We start from the raw sequence: 26,537 nt of genomic DNA, 5'->3' as shown, positions 1-26,537 counted from the left end.
CAAGATTTGTAGTGCCCTTAAGGTATCTCGTAATGCTTTTTACAGCCCTAAGATGAGACTGCTTAGGATTTGATTGAAATCTTAAGCAGATACTCACACTAATGTTGATATCACGTTTATTAGCAATTAGATAGAGAAAAGACCTAATCATCCCTTTGTATATAGTCTTAGAAGTGCTTGTACAATTCTCGTCATCATCAAAGATTTGATATGTGGGTAATGGGAGTTGTCATGGGTTAATCATCCTTCATATTGAACTTGTTTAAAAGCTTTGCAATATTTGGAATGATGGATGTGGATTCCCTTCTGAATTTGCTTCATCTAAAATCCAAGAAATAACTCTAGCTCTCCCATCATACTTATCTAAAACTCACTTCATCATCAGTTCTCACTTCATTAGTTCTGAGAAGTATTAGTACAAAGAATCTAGAGTTGATGCAAAAATAATATCAACATATATTTGGACAATTAGAAGCTCTTTATTCTGATGATGAGGCGTGAAAAAAGTAGTATCCAAAGTCCTCTTTTAAATCCATTCTGAGTTAAGAATGAACTCAGACGATCATACAATGCTCTTGGTTCTTGCATCAATTCATACAAGTCTTTTATAAGCTTTATTATATAATGTGGATGCTTTTAATCTTCAAAGCCAAGGGACTGTTTCGCATATACTTCCTCAAATATGAAGCAATTCAAAAAGGTATACTTCACATCCATTTCGTACAAAGTGATCTTCTTAGAAGCAGTGAATGTAAACTCCAATGAATTAATAAATAATTAATTAATAAATTATTTGAGTCAAAAAAATTAAGAAATTAAAATTTAAATTTAAAAAAAGTAAAAATAATTAGAATATGAATTTAAAGGTTAATTTTAAAAATTTTAAAATGAATGAATTGGACTCATGTTGGGCCCGAGTCCACACACACATATATATAATGCAGCTGAAAAAGAAGATGGGAGTGAAGAAACCTAACACACACACCTGAAAAAGAAGACGGGAGTGAAGAAATCTAAACCCCCAAGTTACACTGTCTATCATCATCTTTAAATTCTCATAACTTTTAATTTGGAGCTCTGATTGATGTGCTGTTTACGGTCACGCGTCATCCATCTCTTTCTCTACGTTTCTATCAGAATAAGTTAGTAAGAATTTTGAATTTTCTTGTTCCATTTTTACTGCTCATGTCAAATTCGGGTTTGTGCTTTGAGTATTGAGAAATTTTGTAATTTTGATAGTTTAGGGGTGCACTAGTACGAGTTATTGCTAGCTTTCATCCAAATAATCAATGGGTAAAGGTGAAGAACTCTTATTCTCTTTGAATTTTTTGATTTCATGAAGATTAAGGATTGAGAATTGTGATTATGTATGAATTGGTGAAAAATTAGATTGATTAGCATGGTTGGAACTTGCTTGGCATGGCTTAGGGTGGATTTGAATTTCGGAATCAAGTGGTGAGGTTTTGGTGGACATTGGATTTTGCCGAAGGAAAGCCAAGTGATGGAAAAAATCGTCTTCATTAAGGTATGGGTTTTAATTTCGAGTAGGCATTTTGTAAGATTATGTGAATGCCTAGGTTAATTGTCCTAGGATAGGATTGATGGAATGGTTGAGGTTGTGCTAATTGGTTGCAAATTGTGAATTTAGAGATTATTGAGTGAATAAAGGTATATATGTATATACGAATGAGCTAAATTGAATATGAGTAATAGTATGTTTGATTATAATGAAAATTGATATGAAATTTGGGCTGGAAGCCGAGATAGGGTGAAATTATCCCCTATATGGTAAATCACGGTAAGTGGCGGTGTCATCTTGTTGCAATGTGTTGAAATAATGATGATGATGATGAGTGATTTTTGGCGTGAATGTGAATTTTGGATGTATGAGAATTGCTTGTTGTGTTGTGAATGGATAATTGATGGATTGTGATATGTATAAGTTGGAATGGAGTTAAATAGGTTCGAAATGGTTGTAAATTGGTAATAAGTTGTGAGACAATGTATTTTGGGCTGTTTTGATAGGAATTGGATAAAAGAGTAGTTAAGATTGTTGTAAATCTTTTTCGTACATTCGTTTCGCGTGTACGCACAAAAAGGAGGCTCATGCATACGCATGATTACCCTATTTTCCAAGAAATGCTGCTTTCAACTATTTTTGTCTATTCAGCCTGCTTCTTCACCTCTGTAACCCTTATTTATGTTCCGATAACTCATTTTAACCTTGAGAATAAGTGTGAGCATAGTTAGGGAATGAATTTGATGAATGCAAATAAGAATGTGGATTGGGGAGTCAAAGATAATATGGGTTGATGAGAGCTTATGGATAATGAATTGATGGAATATGAGATTGACTTGAGAGATTGTTGGCAAGGTTTGGGTGATATCCCGCTCACGGTATGAGTTAATTACAATATGTTTGATTGTGATTATGCTCAATTATGACTTTGTTAAAGAGGAGTTTGATGAGGGTAATGATTATGATTGAAAGGTGTGTCGGGTACTATATCCCAAGAGTGTGACAGGCACTATATTTCAAGATTGTGCTGGGTACTATATCCCTGATAGATGATGATTGTGATCTTAGTTGTGTATGATTCATTTTCCTTTTGTTGCATCGTATTCTCTCTGTTGGTAAAGTATGTCAGGAACTGGGTGCGCAGAATTATACTTCGCACAACTGAACCAGCAAGTGCACTGGGTCGTCCAAGTAATACCTGAGTGAGTCAGGGTCGATCCCATGAGGATTGTGATTTGAAGTAAGCTATGGTTATCTGGTAGATCTTAGTCAGGCAGATAGTAAAGTTGTTTGTTTGTTTAAATCGCATAAAAGTAAAATAAAGATAACGTTACTCAGTTGATGGTGAAAGCAATGATAAGAAGATGGTTAAGGCTTGGAGATGCATTATTCTTCTGGGTCAATTCGGTTTTACTGTCTCCTCCAACTGTGAATGACTTCTTCTATGGCAGGCTATATGTGATCAACGCCTTTCTTGAGAGGTCACCGATTCTCCTCCAGAGCTGAACACTAGGGTTAGTGCGCTTCCAGTCTAATTGAGGGTGAAGCTCCTGTAGTCCATTCCCCTTAGTGATCCTACTCAAAACGCCACAAACAAGGTCGAATCTTCTGGATCAGAGAATGTTATGCCTTTGGTTCTAGCCTCTACCACAAAGACTATAATCTCCCCATACCTCCACTGAACTAGTGTCTCGAGAAGTCCCCAGCGAAGTCGTGGATTAGCTGTCTAAAAGATATATAATCAAGCTAGTGGTTCATCGTTGTCCGATGAAAGACTCACTCTGAACCCATGTAGAATGAGATAACCTTGTGCCGGTTCAACGCATTCATAAGGATGAAGAACGAAGATACATCTTAGAATAGAGAATCAAACACGGATTGAAGATAGCAATAATACTTTTATTAATCCATAAAACATCCTAGGAGGTTTAGCGACTCATACTGATAGAAAATACAATGAAACATGTAAAGTGTTCGAAAAAAATGGTCGATTCCTAAAAGTATAAAAGATCTCAAATAAATACTAGAATAATGACTAAGGATTACATAAGAAGGGTAAAATAGTCTTTCAGTGCGAAAATCCACTTTCGGGACCTACTTGGTGAGTGTTTGGGCTGAGAAAAAGAGTAATCCACATGCTAAGAGGACTCTAGGGTGTTGAACGCTTGCTACAGGCACCTTCTTGGGGATTGGACGCTGGTCTCTCCTCCCTTGGGCCTTGGACGCCAGAATAGGGCAGATAGTTGGCGTTGAACGCCAATTTTGGGCATTCAATTCTGAAGCAAAGCATAGACTATTATATATTGCTGGAAAGCCCTAGATGTTAGCTTTCTATATCCATTGAGAACGCTTCATTTGGACTTATGTATCTCCAAAAAATCTCTTTCGAATGCAAGGAGTTCAGATCCTGACAGCATCTGCAACACTTTCTCTGTCTCTGAATCAGACTTTTGCTCCAGCTCCTCAATTTTAGCCAAAAAATACCTAAAATTGCATAAAAATACACAAACTCAAAGTAGAATCCAAAAATTTTAATTTTTCACTAAAACCTATGAAAACCTAAACAAAACATACTAAAAACCATATGAAAATGATGACAAAAAGCGTATAAAATATCCGCTCATCAGCACTATAGCCCAAGAGTGTGACAGGAACTTTATCCCAAGAGTATAGCAGGCACTATATCCCAAGAGTGCGGGAGCATTTTACCTTGGGAAGTGTAATGAGCACTATATCCCATTAGTGCGACGGACACTTTATCCCAAGAGTGTGGCGGGTACTTGATGATCGAATTTTTGTGTGGTAAAGAATTTCACAAATAAAATATCATTGCAAGTATAGTTTCTAAACCAACAAATAATCCTTTCATGCAAACATTTGGTTGTCACAAGTAACAAACCCCAATAAAAATAACCGAAGTATTCAAACCTTGGGTCGTTCTCCCTAGGAATTGCAATAAGATGTTCTTGTTATTGGCTATGAAGTATATTTTGGGGTTTTTGTAGTAAGAGACAAGAAATGTAAATGGCAAAGGAAATGAACTAACAATTGAGAAAGTTCTTGACAAGGTGTGAGAATTAGAAATCATATCCTACTGATCTTCTTCAAATGTGACAAGAAGAATTATCCATTGCTCGACTTAGTTAACCTCTAACTATGAAGGAAAGTCAAGTGGATATCAACTTGAGACCACAAGTCCTAGTCTAATCATGATGAAAGACTAGCATTAGTGATAATTCAAGTCAACTAGCAACTTTCAATTATCAATCAACAAGAGAGTTTGATCATTCAAGTGTCTCCAATTACTCAACCTACGCCAAGAGAAGAAAAACCTAACTCATAACTAGAAGAAGCATTTCATCAAACACACAAAAGACAATAAAGGCAAACATCATAAATTATAAGAATTAAAGGAACTACAACTAATCAAGGCAAGAGATTAACAATAAAAAACTAAAGCAAGCATTAAAAGAAAGGAAAACAATAAATTTCATTGAAAGGAAATGTAGATCTACAAAAGAATTCATAAACTACAACTAACAATACAAGAGAATTACAAGAGGAGTAGAAAGCTATAACTACAAGAGAACAATTAAAGACGAAGAAGGAAGATTAAAGCAAGAAAGAGAAAGTAGATATATATCTAACCTAATCCTAATTCTAGAGAGAAGAGAGAGATTCTCTCTCTAGAAACTAACTCTAAACTAAAGCTAAAACTAAACTATGACTCATTAGTAATTAAGATCCTAACTTCCCCTTCAATCCTTGGGTTTAATAGCATCAGAAGTGAGTTGGATTTGGGTCTGGGAAGACCAGAAATCGCCACCAGCGGATTCACTTTAAGTGGGTCACGTGCGAGCACCGACGCGTACGCATGGATTACGCGTACGCGTCGCCATGCGACTCCATTCCTAACGTTTTCAACCTGAAATCACTAACAATCATATCAAGGCATCTAGTGGAATCAAAAGTGAATTAAATTTAGCCAATTAAAGGCCTAAAAAGCATATTTTTACACTTAAGCACAAATTAGGAGACAATCATGAAACCATGCTATTTCATTGGATAAATTTGGAAAAAGTGGATGAAATCCACCTAGATTAAGCACAAAATGTACCACGAAATAGTGGTGCATCAAATCTCCCCACACTTAAACCAAGCATGTCCTCATGCTTAACCAAGAAGGAAACAAAGGTACTATCATTTATTCAAAGCAAATAAAATATATGCAATCTACCTAAATGCGACTATCTAAATGAATGCAAGTGCTTGGTCAAAATAAATCAATTTCCAAGAAAACCAATATAAGCATAAGGGCTAAGGGTATTAACAACCAAGCCAAACCACAATTTAATTGAGCTATTAAAGATTTTAGAAACTTGCAAGAAAGGAATTGATTTTAGGTGAAAACATTTAATTGAGCATCGAACCATCACCAGATGTGTATCCGCTCTATTCGCTCAAGTGTATAGGGTTAATCCACTTCAATTGTCCCCTAATCATTCTTTCAAAGATTTGTTTTTCATCTAACAATCAACAATTATTCTATACATGCATACATATATCATGAGGTCTTTTCTTTAGGTTGTAATGGGGCTAGGGTCAAGATAAGGATGTATATGGTCAAGTGAGCTTGAAATTCGAATCTTTGATCAACTTAAACTTCCCACCTAACCTATATAGAAACCTATACAATTTCAAAGCTAACCTAACTACCCATTCTTCACTTTTTCACATACTCATGCATTCTTTTTTTTCATTACCACACATATGCATTGATTTTTATTGAACTTCACTTTGGGGCATTTTGTCCCCTTTTCATTGCTTTTCTTTTTCTTTTTTTTTCTATATATATTTTTTATTTTTCTATTTTTTTCATATTTATTTTTCCTTTGTTTTTCTCATTTTTTCTTTCTTTCAAACTATATACAAGAACATCAATGAATAAGGTCTAACATTTGATTAATACATGAGTATGCTCCCAATCCCCAAATATAGAAGTACAAAACACACATTTTCTCTCAACCAATGTCCCAAGTTTTCCCACACTTGAATGTACACACTCTCACTTGCCTAAGCTAATCAAAGATCCAAATAAAAGACATTTATTATTTTTCGCTTTAAGGCTTGTAATGTGCTAAATTAAGAACAAAGTGGGTTAATCGTAGGCTCAAAGTTGGCTAACAATGGTTGATGAAAGGTAAGGCTTATTTGGATAAGAGAGCTAAATGAAATGATGGCCTCAATCATATAAATGCATGTATACACAAAATAATGGACATAAAGAATCAAACAAATCGAGGATCACAATCATAGAAAAAGAACAATACACACAAGAAGGAAGATAAGTGGTTATAAGATGTAACCACATCATTAGGTTCAAAACTCACAAGCTTGTATTCTTAGCTTAAAACATGATCCACAATGTATATATAATTCAAGTAAGTTCTATGAAAAGTTTTCACTCAAATCAATTGGGATGTCAATTGCCTATAGAATAAATCCTTGGAAAATATCATGATTTTGACTAAGCTTATTATGTATATATATGAAAAATAAGAAAATGCAAGTAAAAATCCTAAAAGTCCTAAAATGAAATGCACGAGTGTTGGGATTAGAAACTCGTCACCCAAAAACGCCGACTGGTCGGACGACCTCCCCACACTTAAAAATTTGCACCGTCCTCGGTGCATCCAAAGATGAGCAAGGGGGTATGACGACTCTCCGGATTGCTACCTTCAGCTGGTAGGTCAACCAGTGCTGCGTGTTCTTTCTCCCGCTTCCTTTATTGCTTATGGTGCATCATTCTAAAAGTAGAAGGCAGGATAGTGAGAGAAGTAAATGCAAAAGTATAACACCCTAACTTTTAGCACGTCATGATCGTCCCAAAAGTAAGGTATTACTAACCTGTTTTCCTTATTAACTATTTAATATTGAGTCTTTAGTTCGGTATCGCGTTTCAGTTTATAGAAAACTCCAAGAAATTGTTTTTAGTAATTAAAATTACATATAAAAGATCTTCAAATATAAATAATCACATAATTATTAATAATAATAAGTGCTATACAAATAAATTCAATATAAAACTCGAATACAATACCTATCCCTCTGGATAAAATAAAACTTAAAGGAACAAGGGCGAGGGAACTCTATAAAAATAACAGGAATCACAAGTAAATCTACTACTCGTCCGCAACTTCATATTGAACCTTCGAACCTATCACTGAAAGAGTGGAAGATTTTGGGGTAAGAACAAACTACACGTTCTCAGTAGGGAACGGGAATGCCGTAAAAGTAGAGATTAAAATGCAAATAATTCATTTACTCAAGAGAACTATATTTTTACCAACCCCTAAAAATACTTTTAAATTTTACTTTAGATTACTAAATACTTTCTTTTAAATTTCCGAGTTTAAAAGAAAATCCCATTCACAAAAATTGTCATATTAACTATTTCTCAGCCACATAATTAATTCTCAACAATCACAACATCAATTCTTAAACAACTCAATACATTCGCAAACTAATAGCACAAGAAAGAGATCCAGACCAACATACAAACAAGTCAAACATGACAATCACAGAGAAGTAATACGAGTAAACACAACCAAATGCAAAGGTGCAAACAATGATGATGCATGTCTAGTCCTATCGCAGGTAATGAGCTCATTTTTCGGTTTCGACCCGCACCTGACGCAATCTGACTCGCAAGTCAGATAAGACATTCCAGCGGTATAACCTCTGCAAGTTTCTACTTTTTTCAGGCGCTGATTCTCCAGCTGAAGCATGTGCCACGTTCTCCTGGAAGCCATTCCATACACACGGGCGTCCCCGCACAATCATTCACATATAAAGCCCACAGCTTAACACTTTCCCATCAGCACCATAACTATTTACTTTCCATCACCCTCTCGTGACCTTTTAAACATTTCATAATCACACGTGCCATGTTCTTTTCTCATTCTTTCTTTTTCTTTACAAACCGAGTTCATATCATAACTTAAAACAAAATCTCTTCTCAAAAGAGTAAATTTAAAAGATTATACTTTTATTAATAAATAGGATTGAAAATAACGTTTTCTTAATACTTCAAAATCAAACAATATTCATAAATCATATTGACTTTTAAATAACGCCTTAAACAAAGTCTTGGAGTTTTATAAAGATTTCGGCAGTATTTCCTCTAAAATTCGGACTATGCCACCCTTTAAGGTTCAAACCAACCATTTCTAATTCTCAGAAAACATTTTTGATAATTCAAACGAATCAAATTCAGTACTAAAAACCTATTTTCAATTCTCACAGATTACTTCCGATAAACCAGCAGGTCAAATCCAATATCCAAAACATTTATAAATTTGAAAGTCCAACTAGTTCCAATGTGAAAATCTTTTCTAACTCTCAATTTATTACTAATAAAACAAATTTTTAATACAAAATCCGTTTCTCAATATGAATAAATATGTAAATAAAATGTTTTTCACTATAAAATCATGTTTCAAAATAAATTTATAAATTAGATTTTCAAAATAAAACCACGTTTTCGGTTATTTTTAAATAAAATTAGGCAGAATCTCCTTTTAAAAATTGGACTTCACCACCCATGCGGGCTCCCTCAAATTCATCACTTTCCAAATCAAACTCAAATACAACTCTATTTAACAATTATCAATACGACAATTTCTTCAATAATTAACTCATCATATTAGATTTTAACAAGTAACACTAATTTAATTACCTTTCAGAGCCACAACTCAACCAATTCATCATAATCACACAAAATCAGAATTTCAACAACTCCATCAAAATCAGAAAACCAATATCAATCACAAAACCAATATCAATCACAGCTTCAATTCAAACTCATCATTCAGCCATTTCAAGCAATCATAAATTATTTGTAAATATCCACTAGACTTCCGTGGCATTCATAATTTAAAACAGTTAATTTCAAAATAAAATCTCCTACCTTCGTATGAAATCAAAATTATTGAAAGTTCCGGAGAAGCTTTCTGACCGAGCTGCTGAAGGAGAAAGCGTCAGAAATCCTCTGTATCTCCTAGAACTCCAATTGGCCGAACTCGAAAGGAAGAAGGGCTATGTCACCGTCAACTTCTATCGAATAAAAGTAACGCGAACATATAGAAGAAGAGAATACGAACACTTTTACCGGATTAAATTTTTTATTGGAGTTACGGATAAATCGAAAAAGGAAGCTTCACGGTCCTATGGCCTCACGTTTCACTCTCTCGGCTTTTCTTTCTCTTGTTTTTCTTTCTTTTGGTTCTGTAGTTCCAGGAAGCAAATGAAGGATGATGAAATGCTTATTGAAATAAAGGAATAGGTGTCACGTTTTTATATATATATATATATATATATATATATATATATATATATATATATATATATATGCATAAGCCACGTTTGGCTTTATTTCCTTTGGTTTCCTTGGCATTTAGCCAAGAGAAGGAATCACTGTAAGAAAAAGGCGCGTTTATAACAAAAAATATTGTTACAAAATGTCAAAATTTTGAAACAAAAGTTTTTTGTAACAAAAAAGGGTCCATTGTAGTAAGTTCCGTTACAAAAAGTTTTTGTAACGAAAAATGGAACTGTTACAATTCAATACCATATTTTGTAACAATTTTTTCTGATACAAAAAATTAGAAGCCGTTGCAAAAGTGGTAACTAATTTTGATCTTGAAGGTATTTTTCATGACAGTAAATTTTTTTCTATAAAAAAATTTTGTTACAAAATGTAACATGATTTTGTAACATTTTTTTTCTTTAGTTACGAAAGCAAATTAATTATTTTGTAACAACTTTTTTTTTATTACAAATTACATGCATAATTTACTAAATTATTTTTTAAATTAACTAATATATTAACAATTTTAATAAGCAAGTTTACATGTATATAATATGCAAAAACATACATAAGTCAAACAAGATCCTTTTAGCTAAAATTGTCTTGAAACAAAATAACATTAGCTAGTGAGTACATTAATTAGTTCAACCAAAACATAAAAGTTCAACCAGAACATAAAAGTTCTAACATAGATTAGTGTCTCTATGCATTAAAACATTCTTGAGCCCTCAAGGTAGCAGATGGTCACAATTTCAGCACTCCTGTAAATAAGAAAAACCGAAACAAAAAAGTTAGAAACAAGATATAACACTAATTATAATTTTTTCACTAAGTTTTATCCAAAATGTTTAGAAAAATTTCGGCAGAACGTCCCCTAAAACTTGGATATTTTCAGCGTCCACGGTTCCAACAAACACAACCAATTCACAACTTATGTCTCAGCCATACCCAACTAAATTTATCAAACCAAATAATAGGACATCTGTCATTTTTCAACCATGACACAAGTAAAATGTGATAAATAGATCCATATACAAATTAAAGTATACTAATATAAAATGGGAATCATCTACGAGTTCAAAACTTAGAAGTTAAAATTAACTAATTCCTTAAGAATATATTCTCAAAGTTCAAAACTAACCAATCAAAAATACAAATTATCAAAAATTAATAATTCAATATATAAACTTGGGCTAACTAATCACAATTCAATCACAACTTAGTGAACAAATTTATTAAATTTACATAAATATCAATTGTCAAACAATCAAATTTAGGACTCGTATAACAGAAGGCGGCATAGTTGATGATCCATCAGTGTCAGCAAACTAAGATAAAGAAATCAGATGATGTGCAATAATGTTCAATTATTGAAGGAATATAATTAAAACACAACAAAGGCTCAGATAAGGCTTTTTTAAACCTGCTAAAGAAACTCTAAAAGATCAACAGTTGACACCTAAAATACAAGGTAACTACAAACAATTACATAACACCACGCATCAGTAATATACTAATATGTAAAACATGGAAGGCATTTAGCACTTCTTGCAAATTGAATTTAAATAAAGTTTATATTAATAAATGCATGGCTCGATGCACTTCATTCTAAATAATTAGTCAGTATTTTACCAAAAACAATGATATTGTTAAACCTTATATTCTAAATAATTTTTTAAAATAAAGTATGAGAATCACAAGTTCCCATGTACAAGCCATAATAAGCAATTAAGCATGACTTGAAATATAAGCAGGAAACAAAAAATTCAGCAACTAAGAAACAGAGACGAAGTATATCATGAAGCTCTCTAATCAAAAAAGTAAGCAATGTTTGCCGAAATCAATATCCTACTTAGTCTATCAGTCGAAAGGGCAAAAGAAAATGTAAAATGTGAAATAGTAATGTGATACACTCGTACACTCAAACTTCCATTATTGAAATGAAGGTACCTTTGAAAGCCTTTGTATACGTGACGCTGCAGCTTTGCGAACCACAACAGCATCAGATACTACTTCTAGTACATCCTCGACTAGCAAAGAGTAAGTACTCACCTAAAAGTATGGCAATCAAGAATTATAATTTGTAGACTAAACCCCTTAGGAGTCACAAATGATCAAAATGAAGGAATTATGACTTGGATTTGTTAACATAGGATGTAGACTTTCATTTCCAATTGGATTGGCAAAAATTGCATGCTATTTTGAGTTCTAAACTTGGTTTTATTAACCTTACAAAGAGGCACTAACTTACCAAACTTAAAGGCATAATTGATAGTCCAAATGAATCAAGCTCAAGTTCTTCAACAGCACCTGAATTGAGGCTGAACATGTATCTACACACCTAAGAGTTTAGACTTTCCTTATCAAAGTTTAGACTTCAACAACACCTGAATTTAGGTTTTATCCATTGAAGATGAAAGCAGAATCTGCATCAAGAGATATTATAGATCAGACTAACATTCAAACAGAACACATAAGAGAGACAAATATAGGATGTCTCGTAGTGTCATATCTAAAAAAGAAAATATTGTACAGGAACTATCCTAAATGCATTTGCAGTTTATACGATTATAATTATTCTTAATCACATTAGAGGTGAACAAGTGCATTAGTACCTTAGAATAATACTCAATTGTATTTTTGAAGTCCTTGTCTCCAAATGCAATATCCCCAAACTTTTTTGTGTTTAATATATCTTGCACTTGTTGTGTCCACTCTTGAAAGAAAGCTGCAACAATATTCTCGGTTAATTGACAAGAGAAACCACAAAAGAAGTTGGCAGAATAAGATATACAATTATAGTCTTGTGAGAAATTACCAAGGGTTTGTGCTAATCAACGTCTCAGTACAAATAGAAGAAGAAAAACAACAACCAACATAGAAAGTAGATCCATCCTTGTACACAAATTTATGGTCATTGAGAAAAGCAAACAAAACATATAATAAATTAATGGCTTAAGAAAAATGTGAAACGTTAAAACAAGAACAAAAAAAACTAAGACATGGAAATTGAACATTTTTGTATCCCTCTCTCCTTCTGCGAGCTCGCACCGGTGACGGCCTCCTCGCGGCTCCATGATGGCGATGATGGAAAGCTTGCAGTAGACGCGATGGTAGCTCTCTCCCCCTCGGCGATCTCTTGCATGACCCATGGCTCTTCTTTCCACGCATCTTCTCTCGGCGAAATCGACGGCAATGGCGAGGCATGTGATGGCGGCTTCCGATGGTGACTGTGGCGGACATGAACGACGCTGGTGGCAGCTGGCTTGACGGCGATGACTTCTCTCCTCTGTTCGTGCTTCCAGTGGCGGCGGCAAGGACAGATTCGACGTCAGAGACCCGACGAAGCTGGCAACGATGGCTTCCCCCATGCCCGCGAGCACAACTGCAGTAATTCGTGGTGAGGGCAAAGGCAAAACAGCGAGGTGACGAGGAAAGCTCCCTTCGTTCGACCTCTCTCTCTCTCCCCTCTTTGTCGACAACGCAACAACCTTGGCAGCACGGCGGTGGTGTGCGACGGCGGCGGCGAGCTGCTCTATCCCCTCTTCTCTCTCAACCTGCACTCTCTTTTCTTTTCCCTTTCTTCCTGTTCTTCTTTCTGTTTTTTGTGTGTGTGGGTGAGTTGTGTGTGTACCGTGGGTGAGGGTGAGTGTGAGAGATGAGTGTAGTGTTAGGGTATAGGGTGGTGTGGGGTAGTTTAGGTATTTTTATTAAAAGTACGGTTAGTAGTGTAATTTTATGAAATAATTAAAAAAATAAAATAATAATAAAAAATTAAATTAAATATAAAATTTCTATCTTAAAAAAATACTTTTCAAATGTAATTTGTAATTTATTTTCACTCAAATGCTAATTTAAAAAAATATTAGATATAAATTAATTAATTTTTCTTTATTTATAAAATTAAGTTAAAAATCTGAATATTTAAAATTAAGACATATAAAATATTCACTATTTTTCAATTATAAGAAATCTAAATAATAAATAAAAATTTACTCAATTTTTATATAAAAATCTCTAAAAATATAATCTTAAATAAATATAATACATCATAAATAATTTATTAATAACTTTTTAAAATTCGGAGTTTTACACAATCATAATACAAATTTCTTAAATTAAATTGTTTAATACTTCTATTATTGAATTTTAATTTCAAATAACCAATTATAAAATTCGCACAAGAATATTAATTAATTTAACTCTCCAAATATTAATAAAACTAATTTAATTACTCTTAATAGATTAATTTATAAAATAAGAAGTTTATAATAATAAGTTATAACTTTTTCATGTTAAAAGTTACTTAAATTAAGCTATATAATTCTTTCTTATTTTTTAATGACTAAAATTACGCAAAATATTCAATTATAATAAAATTACTTAAGAATCTTAATTAATTTATAATGAAATTATCTCCGAATCTATTTAATTATTTCTATTAAAATAATTTCTAAAATTATAAAGTTTAAGCTTAATAAAATAAAATCACAATTTATTTATATTTAGATTTTCAAAAATGCAAGATGTTACAGAATAAAATTATTTTAAAAAAAATATATACACAATTGTTTTTACTCTTAAAGTGTTTAACATTATGAAAAAAAAATTGTTATAAAATATATTTATATTTTGTGACAAATAATTAACTTTTTACAAACAATATTGAATTTTGTGACAAATTAATTTTTTGTTAGAAAATAATTGGAATTTTTGAAAGAAAAAGTTGTTTTGTTACAAAACAATTGGAGTTTTTGAAACAAAAAATAAAGTTTGTTACAAAATATTTTGAATTTTTGCAACTTTTTTTTTGTTACAAAATATTACAATATTTTGTAATAAAACATCATCTCGTTACAAAAACTAACATAATTGGTAACAAAATAAAACAAGTTGTTACAAAATATTATCATGTTTTGCAACAATTTGTAATGTTGTTGCAAAATATTATTCTTTTGTAACATCATATTTTATTATTAGAAAATACTATTTTTTTGTAACAATTTTAAATTTGATACAAATTTTTTGTTACAAATGTTTCATTTTCTTGTAGTGAATCAAGGTGAGTATATTAAATATTGATGCTAATTGAAAGATATTTGATGAGCTAAATAATATATATAAGGTTGAATAATATAAAGTAATAGTAATATATATAAGATTAAATATATATGAGTTATTAATATAAATGACATTAATAACTCAATGATAAAAGATATTTGATGAAGCATTAGCGAAGCTAAGCTCACCAAAGAATACCATTATATTTACTCGTATCGACAAATTTAAAACTTGATAATAATAATAATAATATTAATTAAATTCTATTTTTAAATTAAAAATATCAATTATTTAAATTAAAATATACATATAATTTTTATTACTTATGAGTTATTAGAATTAAAGTTTTAATTACGTAAAATATACCATCATAATATATATATATATATATATATATATATATATATATATAAATATAAAAGAATATGAATTCGATTAAATTCAAATAGTTATAAAATTAATTTAATTACTTATAATAAAGTAATTTTTAAAAATAAGGAACTCCAATTTATAAAAATAAATTTTAACTTATTTATATTTATATTTTAAAAAATGTGGGTCGTTACATCCTACCCACCTTACAAAAATGTTTGTCCTCGAAAATTAATACAATAAAATAAGTTCAAATTCTACAAAAAGAAACCAGATTCATGAGAAAAACACAAGTAATGTTAAGGATGGATACTTAAAAAGATTCAAGTGAATAGATAGGATCACAATGAGGCAAAGATATATATAAAGGATAAGGTGTGGTTGAAAGAAGTAATCGAATCACATTTTAATGAGGAAATCCGAAATAAAGAATTCCAATGAAAACAATAAAAGAAGAGATGACACCAAATCACATTAGCACAAATAGAGAGTATACGTCGAATCGAATCCAACCTATAAAACATAACTTCTAACGGAACCAGACTCCATGATTCGCATAACCTATTATTTCTATTTCGTCTATGACAATCCATTAGTGTTCCCATATACATAAGTCATTAGTATTGAGTTGGCCAGACTTAATACTATGAGAAATGCAACGGTCGACTAACAGCATCAATCAATAGACATTCATGCATCTGAAACTCAAATTCTTGTCATTAGGACAAGTCCTATCGCTTGATAGACACTCAGAGTATGCAATAGAGCATAGTCAGCCCATTCTCAAGGCTCTAACAGGAACGAACTGCCCTGATACCATAATGTAACACCCTAACTTTTAGCACGCCATGATCGTACCAAAAGTAAGGCATTACTAACCTGTTTTCCTTATTAACTATTTAATATTGAGCCTTTAGTTCGGTATCAGGTTTCAGTTTATAGAAAACTCCAGGAAATTATTTTTAGTAATTAAAATTACATATAAAAGATCTTCAAATATAAATAATCACATAATTATTATTAATAATAAGTGCTATACAAATAAATTCAATATAAAACTTGAATACAATACCTATCCCTCTAGATAAAATAAAACTTAAAGCAACAAGGGGGAGAAAACTCTATAAAAATAACAGGAATCACAAGTAAATCTACTACTCGTCTGCAGCTTCATATTGAACCTTTGAACCTGTCACTGAAAGGGTAGAATATTTTGGGCTGAGAACAAACTACACGTTCTCAGTAGGGAACAGGAATTCCGTAAAAGTAGAGATTAAAATGCAAATAATCCATTTACTCAAGAGAACTATATTTTTACCAACCCCTGAAAATACTTTTAAATTTTACTTTAGATAACTAACTACTTTCTTTTAAATTTCCGAGTTTAAAACAAAATCCCATTCACAAAACTTGTCATATTAACTATTTCTCAGCCACATAATTAATCCTCAACAATCACAACATCAATTCTTAAACACCTCAATACATTCGCAAACTAATAGCTCAAGAAAGAGATCCAGACAAACATATAAACAACTCAAACAGCACAATCACAGAGAAGTAATACAAGCAAACACAACCAAATGAAAAGGTGCAAACAATGATGAAGGTTGTGGTAGGCTTAGAGAAGGGGAGTTGAATCTATGCCTTCCTTTTTGTAGCTGTTATAACCCTTTTAAACAAAACTTTCAAATCTGATGCTGTTTGTACTCAGCAGCGGAAATTTATGAGACAATTTATTTTTGTCTCATGAATATCAGAAAAACAGAACACAACAGAGAAGAAAAAAGCTAACACCAGCATATATCCTGGTTCGGTTGCTTTGTGCTATGCAACCTACATACAGTCTCCTCCACAACAATGGAAGAATTTCCACTACAGTTAAAAGTATTACATACAACAATTTCACACTCAAGTTCTAACCTAACTTGACATTGGCTATGCTAACACCTAACTATTCACTCTTAGTGCTAACCCAACTAAGAAAGGGATACCAAACAGGTACAAGATACAAGACACTTAACCAACCTAAAAAAATCAGAAAATAACTCTAGGCTTTTCTCTCAAGTGTATCACTCATGGCTTTTACTTGAGCTTTCTCGCAATGCCTTTTCTCACAAGAAATTACAGAAAGATAAATATAGAAAAGTACATTACAATCAGTAAAACATGAAGGAGATTGAATTCATCAACAGCCTTTGTGCTATGCAAAAACCAGATTAGCAAGCCTCTGATTCAGTTCTTCATACTGGCGGAATGCACCTTTGGTTTGGTTACACTATCCAGTTAGTTGAACTTTCTCAAAGAACACTTCTCAGAACAAAACCTCAATACTCTAGTTTTCTCTCCTTGCCTTCTGAATGAACATCAAGCTTCTTTTATCTCCTTGCATTTTCTTGGTTCTTCTTCCAAGGTCAACACCTTGAGCCTTGAGCTTCACTAACCCACGTATTCACTTTTTCTCCTTAATCCCCAGATTAGAAACTTTGCCTTTGACTTCTTCATCTTGACTAAGATCCATAAAATAGCAACCATAGAAATCTTCCAACGGTCAACTTAATCTTAGCCCTTGAAAACCAACTTAGTCCCCAAGTCATGTTTAAGACCGTGGATACACAGTAGAGAAGAGTAGAAACTATCTTTCTTTTGTATTCCATTTCGGATAGAGCAGAGAGTTGGGAAGAACAGAAGAAGATCTGATGCATGCAAGAGGAAATGGGTTACCTTTAACCTAAGCTTGATTTGGTTTGAACTGGGTGATTTGATATCCGCCTTTCAAGCTTAATCTTTCTCTTTCTTGCTTCTTTGGTGATAAGCTTATGGAAGAAGCTTTCTCTTTCTCTTTTTCACTTTTTTGAATTTGTGATTTGACCTGGTCAGAGAGGAGAAGAATATTTCTTGTGATGTGAGATCAAGTTTGGAGGGAAATGAAATCAACTCGGGCTTGGATCAGACATCTATTAAGCAACCCGTTTGATTTTGGCTTTGTTTCTTTTGGGCTTTGTTTGTTTGACCAGCCCACCAGTCTTGCTAATTGCTTTTCATTCCATTTGGGCTGTTGAATTTTGGCCTGCAACAATAAGTAATTAGCAATAAGTAATTATAATTAATCAACACTAATTATTTATTTTGCCCAAAAATAATATTTGTCATCACTAATTAATTTGGTTAATTTCTTAACTCAACAATCTCTCCCTTGATGACAAACATGGTTTTAAGCAATAATCAAAAGGAAATGAATTTGAGTAGGTTTTAGAAACTCCCTTTGATTTTTGTTATTTGCTCTTGTGTTGCTCCCCCTTTCCTATTCAAGGTTAGCTCCCCCTGAATTTATGCTTTTCTCTTTTGTTCCCTTTTTACATTACGCTTAAAGAGAGTACAGTGAAGAGCTATACACATCAAATAGGCAGCACCACATAATCAGCCCAATCATTAAGCTGATGTTAGCAGCAAAAGCAGCATGTGAAATCAAGTTTTAATGCAGCAAAGCCAAAAACTTATCCTAACACATTTTACCATCCTATTGTCCTACTCCTCCTTTTGTCATCAAGGACAGACAACAAGCAAGATCAACAAAGGCAACATATTGAACTTGCAGAAAAGAGTTAGACCATAGTCCAAAGTACTAACTGAACTAACAAAAGTGCAACAATATTCAAAAGTAGCTAAAGAAACATAATTCATGAGACAAAAAGAGAGCAGCAGCAGCAGTTTTTATGAGACAAATCTTAGGCATCAGAACCATTCCCCTCCGAATCAGCTTCCTCGTCAACATCAGTGGCAAAGTCTTCATCCTTTTGAAGGTTATCAATGAAGGTCATGAACACAGCCACTCTATCCCTTGATTTCTTTAGGAAATTCTCATGTTTGCTAGCTAATTTCCTTTGCTCTTTGCTCATCGCAATCATGTGATTTGATTGGGAAACGAACTCCTGAACAACATCTTTAACCACATTCAGCAAAGCAGATTTCTTCCCAGTAGAGATGGATGTACCCTCAGTGGAGAGAGACGGAGAATCCTCAGGAACAAAGTCATCATCTTCCTCATCTAAGACCACCCTTTCAGATCGAGTAGGTTCTTTGTTCTGTTTCACTGAACCACCCCCTTTTAGGTATGAATGTCTATTTTCATATTCCTCATTGGTCAAGTCAACACCAAAATACTCAAATATGCAAGTTAAAAACATGCCATAAGGTAGTGCTTTGTTCTTTTCACTCCTAACAGAGTCAAACATATATCTAACCATCAAGTATGCAAATGAAATTTCAGTTTTGGTGAGAAGGGCATATAAAACAAGAGTATCAGTGTAGGAAACCCTTTGATATGAGCCGCTTTCAGGCAAAATAATGTGGTTGACCATTCGGTGCAACTGAGCACACTCATATCCTAGGGCTTTGTGAGTGGGTGTAATACCATCAATTAAAGAAACATGTTCACAAATGTGAGCCAATGCATCATGAAAAGAAATTTCAACTCCTTCATCCTACTTAACCGAAGTGTAAGCACAAGGTCCAACATCAGTATACTTCAAAGCATCACTGATAGTTTTATTGTTTAAAATTATGTCTCGGCCCTTTACATACGAATACGCAGTGCCTTCATGATAAGTCATGTTTGCATAAAATTCTTTGACCAATACAGGATAAACAGGCTTTTTGATGTCAAAAAGATGATTCCAGTCCAGAAAAATCAAGTTATCAACAAATGAAAAACCTTTTCTTTTCAAAGATGGCAGATCAGCGAGAAAAGATGGACATAGGGTGCGATACTTGATAACCCCATCATAAAAGTCATTATTCATGGCAGATTTGAATCTATAAGGGTTATAGTTCGAGTGAGAGGTCAAAAAGTGAGCTTTGTGATCAAAATGTCCAATGTCTGGTTCTTTAACATTTCTGAGAGGGACTCGAGTATTACCTCGTTGAGAGCGCACAGGAACCGACCTGGATTTTAGTTGTGTTAGTTCAGGAGCAGGTTCCTCAGCCGCCGGACGTTTGCTCTTGGAGGAGCTAGGCTTCACAGAACCAGGTTTTGAGGAGCCTGGCTTGGAAGTTGTGACCTTTGGTGGTGGTGTCGGCTTGGCAGGAGCAGGGTACCTTGGCGTGGTCTTGGTTCGTGCCATGGGGGTAGTGCGAGGAGGTAGGAGGAGAAGGTGAAGGAGTGAAAGTATGGTCTTGAAAGCGAGTTGATGGTCTAGGAAGCTTATGGATATTTTCACGCAGTGCTCTTTTAGCAATTACTTTCTTCCCCATTTGGTTAGATTTAGGCTTTTGAGGGAAGAGAAGCAGTTGAGTAAGAGGAAAGAAACCGAAGGGTTTGAGGAGAAGTTATGGAGGGAAGAGAGGGAGTGTTGGTAACCATACCCAAAAGTGGATTTCCAAAACAATGCAACTGCATCACCTTTTGAAATGACATGAAAAGACCTGACCTCATAAAAGAAAGATTTTATTTGATTTAAAAATAAAACAGGAAATTAATTTTTAAATTTTAAAAACTTTTAAAAAATTGACTCAAACTGAAAATCTTTTTGGGTCAAGAACATTGAATGAAAAATTCCTTTTAAAAAAGATTAAGCACTCAGCCCAACAATCACAACAACCAAACAAAAATTGTAACATTCATATATGGGCCCAGAGATGGTTGGTTTTAAGGAAACACATTGGACCACTCTAGATCTGGTTTTGAGGTTGGCCCAAATTGACTTTCACTTGAAACAAGCCCAGAACACGCTGATTTGAAGGAAACGTTCATCACCTGCCCAAAATTGTCTCATACCTGTTTATGAGACAAAAAGCTCCAGCAAATACATCAGCATTTTTCAAATAAGGAATCATAACTCAAAATTCCTAGACTAGTCCTAAGCATGCAGAATCTATCCTTAGCTAATGGTTTTGTGAAAATGTCTGCTAATTGCTCCTCAGATTTAACAAATTGAATACTAATATCCTCTTTTTGGACATGTTCTCTTATTGAGTGAAATTTCACTTCAATATGCTTAGTCCTAGAGTGCAAAACTGAATTTTTAGAAATATTGATGGCACTCATATTATCACGCATCAAGGAAATATTTTTAGCATTTAATTTGTAATCAGCAAGCTGTGTTTTTAACCATAAAAGCTGAGAACAACAAGAAGAAGTAGCTATATATTCAGCCTTTGCAGTGGATAAGGCCACTGTCGGTTGCTTCTTACTTGACCAAACATTTAAGGACTTTCCAAGAAAACAACATAGGCCTGAAGTGCTCCTTCTATCAACTCTATCACCAGCAAAATCTGCGTCACAATAACCAACTGCAGAAAAATTATCAATCTTAGGATACCAAAGACCAAAATTGGATGTGCCATGAACATATCTAATGATTCTTTTAACTGCTGAAAGATGTGACTCTTTAGGTTTGGATTGGAACCTTGAACACAATCCAACACTTTGCACAATGTCGGGTCTAGAGGATGTTAAGTACATAAGAGACCCAATCATTCCTCTATACCTAGTTTCATCTACATCTTTCTCAGTTTCTCCCTTATCGAATTTAGAATTAGGGTGCATGGGAGTTCCCATGGGTTTGGCATTTTCCATACCAAACTTCTTAACTAATTCCTTGGCATACTTCTCTTGATGAATGAAAATACCATTTTCAGTTTGTTTAATTTGCAGCCCAAGGAAAAAATTAAGTTCACCCATCATACTCATGTCAAATTCACTTGTCATGAGTTTTCCAAATTCAAAACAAAGGGATTTATTTGCTGATCCAAAAATAATGTCATCAACATATATTTGGACTAGAATAAAAGACTCATTAGAATTTTTGATAAATAGAGTTGTGTCTGTGGTGCCTCTTTGAAAACCATTTTTCAAAAGAAAAGAGCTAAGTCTCTCATACCAAGCTCTAGGAGCTTGTCTTAAGCCATAGAGAGCTTTAGATAATTTGAAAACATGATCAGAATGCTCTTTATTTTCAAAACCAGGTGGCTGCTCCACATACACTTCTCTATCTATCACACCATTCAAAAATGCACATTTCACATCCATTTGATATAATTTAAAACCACAAAATGCAGCATAGGCTAAGAGAAGTCTTATGGCTTCCATTCGGGCAACAGGGGCAAAGGATTCATCAAAGTCTATTTCTTCTTCTTGGTTATATCCTTGTGCCACAAGCCTTGCCTTATTTCTTGCAATGCTGCCATCTTTTCCTAACTTGTTCCGAAATATCCACTTGGTGCCGGTCACTTTCTTTCCACTCGGCCTTGGAACCAAAGTCCACACTTGGTTCTTCTGAAACTCAAGAAGCTCATCCTCTATTGCTTTAACCCAAGAAGGGTCACTAAGGGCTTCCTTGACATTTTGAGGCTCTATTTGTGAGAGAAGGACAATGTTTGAACCTTCATTTGCTTTTTTTTGTGGATGACCGAGTTCTAACACCTTGAGAGACGTCCCCAATGACAAATTCCTCTGGATAATTCTTCAAGAATTTTCATTCATGAGGTCTGGTGGACTTGGAGGTAGATTCAGTTACCAAGGGATTTTAGGTGCTGCTGTCTTCAGGATCTCCCTCAGATTCATGAGACAAAATGGAATTGTCTCTCGAAGTTTTAGCAGCTGCAGTTTCTGGGTCAGATTGAGCAGAATTTCTATTTTCTTGATTTTGCCCAGTTTCAACTTCCTTTTGAGCTTGATTTTTTGCATCACAATCTTCCAAAATGTTTTGCACCAAGTTAGTATCATAAAATGTAACATGTATGGACTCCTCAATAATCCTAGCATCTTGATGATAAACCCTATATACTTTACTAGTTGTGGAATATCCTACAAACAAACACTCAAAAGCCTTTGGATCAAATTTACCCAAATTATCCTTGTTATTTAAAATAAAATATTTGCATCCAAAGATGTGTAAGTAGTCTAAGTTTAGTGGGTAGCCTTTCCAAAGTTTATAAGGGGTTTTCTTCAAAAATTTTCTTATGATTGTTCTATTCAAAATGTGGCAAGCCGTGTTAACTGCTTCAGCCCAAAGAAATTTTGGAACATTACTCTCACAAAGCATAACTCTTGTCATCTCTTGTATGCTTTTATTTCTTCTTTCCACAACACCATTTTGTTGTGGTTTTCTTGGACAAGAGAATTTGTGAGATATTCCACATTCCTCACAAAAGGATTCAAATAAATTATTTTCAAATTCAGTTCCATGATCACTCCTTATAGAGGAGATTTTTAAATCCTTTTCATTTTGAATTTTCTTGCAAAAAGGTTCAAAGGCCGAAAAGGCTTCATTTTTATGTGCAAGAAATAAAACCCAACCAAACCTTGTATAGTCATCCATAATTACTAAACCATAATATTTACCACCTAGGCTTTGAGTTCTTGTTGGACCAAATAAATCAATATGTAGCAACTCAAGTGGTCTTTTAGTAGAGATGTCTTCCTTTAGTTTAAAAGAACTTTTTGTTTGTTTTCCCATTTGGCAAGCATCACAAGTGATGTCTTTGTCAAACTTTATCAACGGAAGACCTCTTACTAATTCTTTCTTTACAAGTTTGTTTATTTGAAATATACTTGCATGGCCCAATCTCTTGTGCCATAACCACTTTTTAGATTCTTTAGAGTGAAGGCAAGCTATATTTTGATCCTTTAGTTCATCAAGAGTAAGTCCATACATATTATTAAAACGCTTGGCAAAAAACATTACTTCATTTGTCTTTTCATTTACAACACAGCATTCAAATTTTTTGACAGTGACTAAATATCCTAAATCACACAGCTGACTTATACTCAAAAGATTATGTTTCAAAGCACATACCAAAAGTACATCATCAATGAAAGTAGATTGCTCATTACCTACTTTCCCAACAGCAATGATTTTACCTTTACCATCATCTCCAAAGGTTACAAAACCTCCATCATACTTGTTTAGTTTGATGAAATAGGTTGACCTTCCAGTCATGCGCCTTGAACATCCACTATCCATGTACCACATGTCCTTTTTGTTCTTGGATGCTAGGCAAATCTGCATGAAGAGTTTCAAGTAGCCTTAGGTATCCAAATTAATTTGGATCCTTTGAAGTTAATCCATCTTGGTTGCCAAAGTGCATTGAAATCACAAACAACATTGTAAACTTTGTTTCCTACAACTCTCTTTTCAATGAAGCATTGTGCATATGAGTGACCAAATTTCTTGCAATTAACACAATGATTTTTTGATGTGTGTTGCTGAAATTGAGGTGAGTTATATTGCTTGAAGTGATTAAATGGTTTAAATTTTCTGGTTTTTGGAGGAAATGGATTTCTTTTGACAAACTGATTTTTGTTATAATTATTCCTCTTTGCAAAAATATTTTCACTAGAATTTTTGAAACTCTTTGTATTTTTCGAAAATGAGGTTTTGTTATAGAAAATTGGTTTCTTGAAAGCAGCTTCATTTGTCGAAATGTAACCCAAACCTGGCCTGTTTGAAGTAGGTTCGGTTCTTGTTGAAGGTTCAGTTTAGCTTGTGTGAGCTTCATCAAATTTCTCCTCAAGTGTGGGAACATACCCAATACCAGATTTGTTAGATGTGGTTTTTGTATTTGATGAAGAAGCCACAAACTTTATAGAGGAAATATTTAAAACTGCATCTTCCTTGGCTATGTAGCCTAAACCAGATTTTTCAAACAATGGTCTTTGACTTGCAAGTAATTTGTCCAAATTACTTAAACCTTGAGCAAATTTTGCTAAGTCACCATTCAGCCTTTTAATCATATCATTTAATCTTTCATTTTCAGTAATTAACTCATGTGAAGGATCCATGATGTGCTTTCCTTTTAATTTTTCATGTTTAGATTTTAAAAATCTATTTTCTTCAATAATGTCCAAAGTACATTCAGTTTCCTTTACTTTTTCTTTCAAAAAATCATTTTCAGCTCTTAACACATCTCTTTCAGATCTGCACTCATTGTATTTATCTAGCAGTTTTGATGTATTTAAGGTGAGATCATCAATAATAGCATGTAAATCATCTACGGTTAAATCATAGTAATTTACCTCATCAAGATTGTTGTTTCCAGCCATGAAACAATCTTTGTCTTTACCTTCAGATTCTTCTTCTTCATTTGAGTCATTTTCAAGATCCTCCCAAGCTGCCATGAGTACTCTCTTCCTTTGCTTCTTTCCTTTGTCCTCCTTCTTGAGCTTTGGACAGTTTAGCTTGAAGTGTCCAGCCTCCTTGCAGTGATGGCACGTCACCTTGCTCAGGTCGAACTTGTGGTCCTTTGAACTTGAACCCTTGTATTTGCCCTTGTTCTTCATCATCCTTCTAAATCTCCTAGCAAAAAACAAAAGCTCATCATCTGAAATACCATCACTAGACTTACTCTCTTTCGGTTCTATTTGAGACTTGAGGGCTATTCCCTTTTTCTTTGAATCTGTGTTTGTGTGTGTGGCGTCATAGGCAAGGAGTTTTCCTCTCAGCTCATCATAGGTTATGGGACTTATGTTGTTGCTCTCGGTTAGGATAGTAGCAGTGTTTTTCCATTCTTTTGTGAGGCTTCTAAGGAGTTTTCTCACTAAGGTTTGTTCTGCATAGTTTGTACCCATAGCATCAAGGTTGTTGATTATGATTGAGAATCTCTCAAATGCTTCATCAATGCTTTCTCCATCCTTCATGCTGAACATCTCGTACTCTTTTCACAGCATATCAATCCTCATTTCTTTGACTTGTTTAGTGCCTTCGTGTGTAAACTGGAGTTTTTTCCAGATTTCTTTGGCTATCTTGCATCTAGACACCTTCCGGTACTCTTCAAAGCTGATAGCACAGTGAAGAAGGTTGATTGCTTTAGCATTCAGCTCTATCTTCTTCTTGTCATCTTTGTTCCACTCAGCTTCTTCTTTTGGAGTAACCACTCCATCAGCACTTATTTTTGTTGGAATCTTGGGACCGCTCACAACAATTTTCCATATGTTGTAGTCAATGGATTGGATGAAGATCCTTATCCTTTCTTTCCAGTAGGAATAGTTCTTCCCGTTGAAGAAAGGTGGCCGGTTGTTTGATTGGCCTTCAGTGAGGGTGTAGGCAACTGTGGTTGTGCCCAAGTTGTTTGCCATTGGATCTTTGCTCTAAGCGGTTAAGCTTGATTCTTGAGACCTTAGTTCTTGATACCAATTGAAGGTTGTGGTAGGTTTAGAGAAGGGGAGTTGAATCTATGCCTTCCTTTTTGTAGCTGTTATAACCTTTTTAAACAAAA

This window comes from Arachis hypogaea, chromosome 5 (assembly GCF_003086295.3).
Source record: "Arachis hypogaea cultivar Tifrunner chromosome 5, arahy.Tifrunner.gnm2.J5K5, whole genome shotgun sequence".
NCBI lineage: Eukaryota > Viridiplantae > Streptophyta > Magnoliopsida > Fabales > Fabaceae > Arachis > Arachis hypogaea.
The sequence above is the reverse complement of the archived record's forward strand: the minus strand, read 5'-3'. Positions refer to the sequence as shown.